Source organism: Gobio gobio (genome assembly GCF_949357685.1).
Source record: "Gobio gobio genome assembly, chromosome: 23".
Taxonomy (NCBI): domain Eukaryota; kingdom Metazoa; phylum Chordata; class Actinopteri; order Cypriniformes; family Gobionidae; genus Gobio; species Gobio gobio.
In genome coordinates this window covers 9,514,677-9,522,718 of record NC_137119.1, presented here as the reverse complement: position 1 = coordinate 9,522,718, position 8,042 = coordinate 9,514,677, and positions in this window count along the sequence as shown.

The following is an 8,042-nucleotide window of genomic DNA, read 5'->3' as shown; positions in this document are numbered from 1 at the left end:
CCAGGCCGGCCTCTTCGGCGGGGCGGTTGAGGACTTCGCCCAACAGTTCTCAATCGCCCAGAAGCAGACTGAGGCAATCAAACATGTACTGCCCCGGCGGCCAGCTGCTGCCTCCACCCAGCCGCCGGCACAGTCGCCTCAGTCTGCTCCACGCCGAGGACGCCCTCCTAAGGCTCCCGCCCCTCCCACCCGGTCCAAGCAGCAGCCTTCACCCGGGCCGGGTCGCGGAGGAAGCCCTAGGAAGGCGTCCAAGTCCCCTCAGGCCGCCCCGCGCCCCGCTAAACGCCAGGCCAAGCGGCGCTCCTGAGACGGACGGCTCAGGGATGGGAAATTCTTTCGAGGAGATGGTAGCAGGACCACTCCTTCCCCCGGTGGAGGGCCGGGGGAGAATCCTTTGTTCAGCTGCTGGCCCCCGGGTCAGCAGCACCCTATGTTGGTCAAAGAAAGAATTAACACTCCCATCCCTGAGCCCACAGAGTCCGGTGATGACGGTGCGCGCCACCCACGGGTCCCGCCACTCGCATCCCACTCTGTCGCCAGCCTCCTGGCAGAGCAGACCCCAGTGGAACGTGCGTCCTTCCCTGGTCTCCTCTGTCAGGACGCAGCTGTCAACCGTGCCCCCGCACCGGGACGCCCCACAGCCTCCCATGTCCGGGCCGGTGACGCTGCATCGCTGCAAGCCCACACCGGGTACGTCTGTACACCGTATGACCCCGCTGGTGCAGTTTCTGGATGTCTGGCTTCAGCTTCCAGGGCTGTCCCGCTGGGTCGAGCGGACCGTCAGGCGCGGCTACGCGATTCAGTTCGCGCAGGTTCCTCCCTGCTTCCGGGGAGTCCGTTCCACCATGATCGGGGCCAACGCCCCCGTCATGCGAGCGGAGATTGCCACCCTACTGGCGAAGGGTGCGATCGAACCTGTCCCTCCAGCCGAGATGAATTGCGGGTTTTACAGCCCGTACTTCATTGTACCCAAAAAGACCGGTGGGCTACGGCCAATCCTGGACCTGCGCGTCTTGAACCGTTACCTTCACCGGTTTCCGTTCAAGATGTTGACAGCGAAACGCCTTTTCGAATGCGTTCGTCCACACGATTGGTTTGCAGCGATCGACCTGAAGGACGCCTACTTCCATGTCTCCATTTTGCCTCGACACAGACCGTTCCTACGGTTTGCTTTCGAGGGGCGGGCATATCAGTACGCAGTTCTACCATTCGGGCTATCTCTGTCCCCTCGCGTCTTTACGAAGATTGCCGAGGCAGCCCTTGCGCCCCTTCGGCAGCACGGGGTCCGCATCCTGAACTACCTCGACGACTGGCTCATACTGGGTCCCTCTCGAGAGCAGGTTTGCGGACACAGAGATTTGGTGCTCCATCACCTAGCCCGTCTGGGCCTTCGGGTCAACTGGGAGAAGAGCAAACTTTGCCCCGCGCAGAGGATCTCTTTTCTCGGTATGGATATCGACTCGGTCGCCATGTGCGCGCAGCTTTCGAGCGAGTGCGCGCAGTCTCTGCTGACTTCCCTTCGACAACTCGAGGGCAAGAGTGCGGTTCCACTGAAATGGTTTCAGAGGCTCCTGGGGCATATGGCATCTGCAGCCGCGGTAACGCCGCTCGGATTGCTTCATATGAGACCGCTTCAGCACTGGCTACGCGATCGAGTCCCGAGATGGGCATGGCGGTCTGGCACGCTCCGGGTCCCAGTGACCCAGGCCTGCTTACAGACACTCACCCCGTGGTCGAACCTCAAGTTTCTACGGACCGGAGTGTCCTTAGAACGAGCTTCCCGGCATGTTGTTGTGACAACAGATGCATCATCCACGGGCTGGGGTGCCATGTGCAATGGACAAGCAGCCGCGGGCTCCTGGACAGGACCCCAGCGCCTTCTGCATGTCAATTGCCTCGAGTTACTGGCTGTACGGTTCGCCCTGCACCGCTTCCGAGCGTTGCTGAAGGGTCAACATGTGCTAGTCAGGACAGACAACACGGCCGTAGTAGCGTACATCAACCACCAGGGCGGTCTACGCTCCCACCGTATGTCTCAACTCGCCCGCCATCTCGTTTTGTGGAGTCAGAAGCGCCTGAGGTCCCTTCGTGCTGTCCACATCCCTGGAGACCTGAACTGTGCAGCCGACGAGCTCTCACGGTTTCAGCCTCTCCCCGGAGAGTGGAGACTCCACCCCCAGACGATCCAGCTGATATGGGAACGGTTCGGCGACGCACAGGTAGATCTGTTTGCCTCCCAGGACTCTTCCCATTGCTCCCTGTATTATTCCCTGACCGAGGGCACCCTCGGCACGGATGCACTGGCGCACAGCTGGCCGTCAGGGCTACGCAAGTATGCGTTTCCCCCAGTGAGCCTTCTTGCACGGGTACTGTGCAAGATCAGGGAGGACAAGGAGCAGGACGTCTTGGTCGCCCCGCTTTGGCGCGGCCAGACCTGGTTCCCAGAACTCTTACTCCTTGCGACAGCCCCTCCCTGGCCTATTCCTCTGAGACCGGACCTCCTTACTCAGAGACGGGGCACCTTTTGGCACCCGCGTCCAGCGTTCTGGAAGCTCCACGTGTGGCTTCTGGACGGGACACGGTAGGTTTGAGTAGCCTTCCACCTGCGGTGGTCGCTACCATCACTTCCGCTAGAGCTGAGTCTACACGACGTCTCTACGCGTTGAAGTGGAACCTCTTCGTCACATGGTGCTCTTCCCGCCAAGAAGACCCCTGGAAATGCCCGATCGGGTCCGTGCTATCGTTTCTCCAGGAGGGGGTGGAGCGAAGGCTGTCTCCCTCCACCCTTAAAGTGTACGTGGCCGCAATATCTGCCTACCACGATCTCCTGGGAGACAAAAAGGTAAGTCAGCACGACCTGATCATCAGGTTCCTGAGGGGGGCGAGGAGACTGAATCCTCCTCGCTCTCCTCTCGTTCCCTCTTGGGACCTCTCAGTAGTCTTAAGTGCTCTGCAGAGGCCTCCCTTTGAGCCTTTGCGGTCGGCCGAGATTAAGTTCTTGTCTATGAAGACGGCTCTGCTGACCGCATTGGCCTCGCTTAAGAGGGTCGGGGACCTGCAAGCATTTTCGGTTGACGAAGCGTGCCTTGAGTTCGGGCCAGCTAACTCTCACGTCATCCTGAGACCCCGGCCCGGATATGTGCCCAAGGTTCCTACCACTCCGTTCCGAGATCAGGTGGTGAACCTGCAAGCGCTGCCTTTGGAGGAGGCAGACCCAGCCTTGGCATTGCTCTGTCCAGTACGTGCTCTCCGCGCCTACGTAGACATGACGCAGTGTTTCAGGACCTCAGACCAGCTCTTTGTCTGTTATGGTGGAGAGCGGAAGGGAAGCGCTCTCTCAAAGCAGAGGTTGTCTCACTGGATAGTGGACACCATTGTTTTGGCATACCAGCAGCAAGGCCGACCATGTCCCCTTGGTGTGAGGGCACACTCCACCCGGAGTGTGGCCTCCTCTTGGGCTCTAGCGCATGGCGCCTCGCTAACAGACATCTGCAGAGCTGCAGGCTGGGCGACACCCAACACATTCGCCAGATTCTACAATCTCCGAGTGGAGCCAGTGTCCGACTATGTACTCGCCCCTACGGGTGGCCGGTAATGGGCCAGGCTCAGGTGTCTTCGCTTGCTCGCCATTCCACTCCCAGGACTGGATACGTGCGATATTTTCCTCAGGTGAGCTCCCCGAGAGCCCTGAGCTCCTCCAGCACTGCTTACGCCGACATCAGTTCAGTCTGCCCTTTCGAGCCCAGACCCTCATGTCCGGCCAGGTGCTCCGTGTGCATGGTTCCCCTCCGGCGACCCCCACACGAGTATTCCCACCGTAAGCCTCCCCAGTGAGCAGGTGTCTTTCCCTTGGCAAGTCCCTGCCACCCCTAGGGTTAAAAATCCACCTTCGGCTGGTACCCTAGAGATCTTCCATATGCAACCCTCAGCGGGTCATATGTGTATTCTCTAAGTCCTCCCTACGGTAGGCATCTTGGCATTCCCTCACTGGGATATGCTTCCCAGTGTACCTTGGTATTCCTGTGATAAGTGGGACTCCTACGGCCTTAAGTGGCAGGTCTCACACTTACGCAGGGCACTGGATGACAGTTGAGTGGCGTTGTTGAATAGGATCCCCCATTCGTTAGTCACTAACGTACGTCGTAGTGACTGAACGAAAGGGAACGTCTCGGTTACGTATGTAACCCTCGTTCCCTGAGGAGGGAACGGAGACGTACGTTTCCTTTGCCACGTCAGCTGTGCTGCCTGGAACGCTGAGTTCAGTCTTGGCTCCTGCAGCAGTAACATAATGCGATGTTGCCAGCGTACTTCCTGATATACCCACGAGGTGGGGCGGAGTTTTGCATGCAAATTCCGCATGCCCATGGCATTGGCACTGCCATTGGGCGCTGTTGAATACGAAGAAGATGATTGGCTTCTAAGCGAAACCCCCATTCGTTAGTCACTAACGTACGTCTCCGTTCCCTCCTCAGGGAACGAGGGTTACATACGTAACCGAGACGTTTTCGCTAAATATATGCGCTATATATTCATTATATTCTACTGAACCTGTTAGTGATGTCTTGATTATTTAATGTATATTTAAATAAATGCCTAATGTGAAGTTTACATGTTTGCATGCAATGTGTTATTTGAGTGTTGATTATTATATCTAAAAATAAATAGCAACTGAATTTGGGCTAATAGTTTGGGCTCTGTTGTTAACCTTTAATATTATAGTAATGTGCAAGTAAGGGCTCCCTATATATTTTACCGCATTATCTTCAAGAAACGTTTAGTTATGATTGAATTAATTTAAGGACAGACACAATTTTTTCAGGAAACCACTGTTTAATAAAAATAAATTAAAAGCAATTTTGTAAAACTGCTGTACCAAACCCGTACCGAACTGTGACCTCAAAACCAAACTGAACCCTTCCAAGCTCCAAAAGGTGACAAAATATGTTTTATTTTATTCTTCTGTAATTGTTACACTAATTTCAGGAAAGTTTTATATTATCGCGACAGGTAGAGATCCATCCGCGTTAGACATAGATCCGGGTTACTAAAGACCCGAATATGTAAGAATGATTGGCGAAATAGTCATGCATTTAAGGGTTCAGGATTCATCTATATGTAATTTATTACATATGCAGTGCAGACTGTTTATTCAATTTCTGTATATTTTCTACCTGTTAGACAGATATGTCATTTTTGCCAATGGGTTTATTTAAAGAGATTGTTTTAAATTCACTTAAATTCACTTAAATTAAAAGTTATTTGTAAAGCCTAATAAAGGTCTCCATTCATAAAAAGATGCCATCTTTATACATTAATTTGGTGAGTAATTGTAAAATTATAAAAATAAAAATATGAAAAACTTCAATGATTTTTAGTCGCGATTACATAAAAAAGTTGCTATTAATTAGTTCATTATTAATAGCACATTGTAATCACAAATAAACCTATTGACTTCAGGCACAACTATGCTTATAGAACTTTAACAAGATTGTAATAATATATAAGGGTGAGATGTCAATTTTCCTAGACTGGACATCACTTTTGGCCACTACTGTAGATGTAATGTTCTTCTAAATATGCATCTTAACTATTTATGTTTTTCTTTGAATAATCTATATTTGAATGTATATGAAATATTGAGTTATAATCTGAGAATAATCTGAGGGATATTGTAGTTGTCAAAATGTTTTGTCACTCCTCATGAATAAGTTACTCCACACTGCTAACCAGATTTTTATACTCGCACTAAACAGTTACAGGAAATAATTTTGTTACAAATGTCACTCACTGCTGCTTTTTGGACCATTTGGACCAACTTTTCTCACAATATAATTTAATTAATTTCTCCAAAACAGACAGTTCAAATGAAGCTAGTGTAGCACACACACTGCTACAAATTCATATGTTGACGTGAAAGGCTGTATATGTGTGCTAAACCTAAAAAGAATGAAACATTCGCTCGTCTGCTTGCGAAGAACACCGCAGGTTCTCGTGAATGCTGGATCGCAGGGTTGTGAGTGAATGTGTCTCAGGCGGAGAGACAGGGGTAGATGCTGATGGAGTCTGCAGTCATGTGGCGCGTGGTGGGTCGTGGATCGCTCTCACTCTTTCTTTCTACTCACAGCTGTGACAAAAGCTAGATTGAAAAGAGCTTGACAATCTGCCTGAGATCTGACAGGGCTGTCACAGAATCACTCAACATCCCTTGCATAATTACAGCATTATCTCTGATCCTGGAGACAGTATGAAATTTGCCTGCGAGCAGGGATATCCTCCATTCCAAGTGTTGTTTCTTAGCCATCACAACCCGAGGACTAGATTGGAAAAACTTCACAGTAGCTTTCCATGAGAAAATGGGCGGAAAGATCCTGGTAGAAAATGATTAAAACGCAGGGTTACCATGACGACAGCTGGGCTCTAATAGGATTAACTTCCTGCAGTTGTGATGAAAGTATTATCTGTTCAAATGCTTGTTTTGTTAGAGCCGCTGCTGTCTGAAGTTGTGCCATGTCAAGTAGGAGCGACTGAAAATGTCTCGCATCCGTAAGCATATTTGTTCAATTTGATATGGATTCCTTGTGTTGTGGTTTCATACTCTGTAAGTACATTAAACATCAGCTAAACATTTGCCTCAAGAAAGGATTTAGCATTGATTTTTAGTCATCTTGATTTTAAATTAAAGTGAGGATTAAACTACATCAAAGACATTTGGGGAGCCAAAAGTAGCAGTGCTATTAACTCAACATTTTTCAAGACTATGACAAAAGTTATAATGAGCATAAGCATTTCTGCATTGTGCACATCAGTATTTTTGTCACATTGCATTGTGAGTGTGGCTTTATAGCCTTGCGAACTGATAACTCATCTGGCTCTCATATGTAACATTGTGATATCGGATCACTTAAGTCCCTGACCATTGCTCCTGCAAGGTATTTATTCAATTATATTAAACTGACTTAAAAAATCAAGATAAAAAGGTGGAAATTGCTTAAATTATTTTGATGAGTAAAAAGCATCTGTCATGACTTACTAATCATATATATTTTTTACAGTGTATTGAAACTTGTATTTAAATTAGTGCTGGGCATCGATTAAAAAAATTTACGAATTAATCACACTTTTTTCTGTAATTAATCGCGATTAATCGCAAGTTTTTAATATTTTACGTTTTTAATATTTTGATATTGTAATAATTTCAGTTACTCTCCAAATTAATGTATAAACAATTTAAAGACAGCATATTTTAAATATGTGTTGTATTGTCATATTTTTATGAATGAAGGCCAGTATCACTGATGCTAAAGTGTCTATGAAACATTAATGACGTTACATTACAGTATAACTGAAAGCTCCCAATTTCAACATTTATTAGGCTTTAAAAAAAAACAACTTTTAATTTAAGTGAACTTAAAACAATCTTTACATAAACCCAAAATAACAAATGTTATATTTACCCATGGCCTTCCCTGTTATACATATACAGAAATGTAATAGTTATCTTTCTTAACTGCATAAATAATAAATTAAATATAGATGAATCATCATTAAAGCTAAAATTTTCTCTGTTCCCGTTGTTCTGTGATGAACATTAATGACAGGCATCATCAGTGCTCCTGTCACTTTAAGAACAGCCGCGGATCTCACGCGCTGTCCCGCGCATCTCATTTCCTCACAACTCTTTAAGTTAATTTAAGACGTTATTTAACTAATTTAAGACTCCTAATATGAGAATACTCAAAATCCTCTGTGTTATTGTTTGTTCAAGAGCAAAAGAGAACTCGATGTGAGCAGGGCCGTTTGAAGAAATTTGGGGGCCCCAAGCAAAATGGACATGGAGACTGCATATGGCCCCTTACCACACACGTGGTAACAAACAAACGACTCCCGAAGACAAAAAAGCTTATGACGTACATTGCAGGAACACTTTTATACTCACAGACGCACTGGTAGTGACATCATGGACTGTCGTCAACCAATAAGATTGTCATGTTTAAACACGTGCTTCAGACACCGGTCACGCTAATGTTGTTCCCCATAGCGTC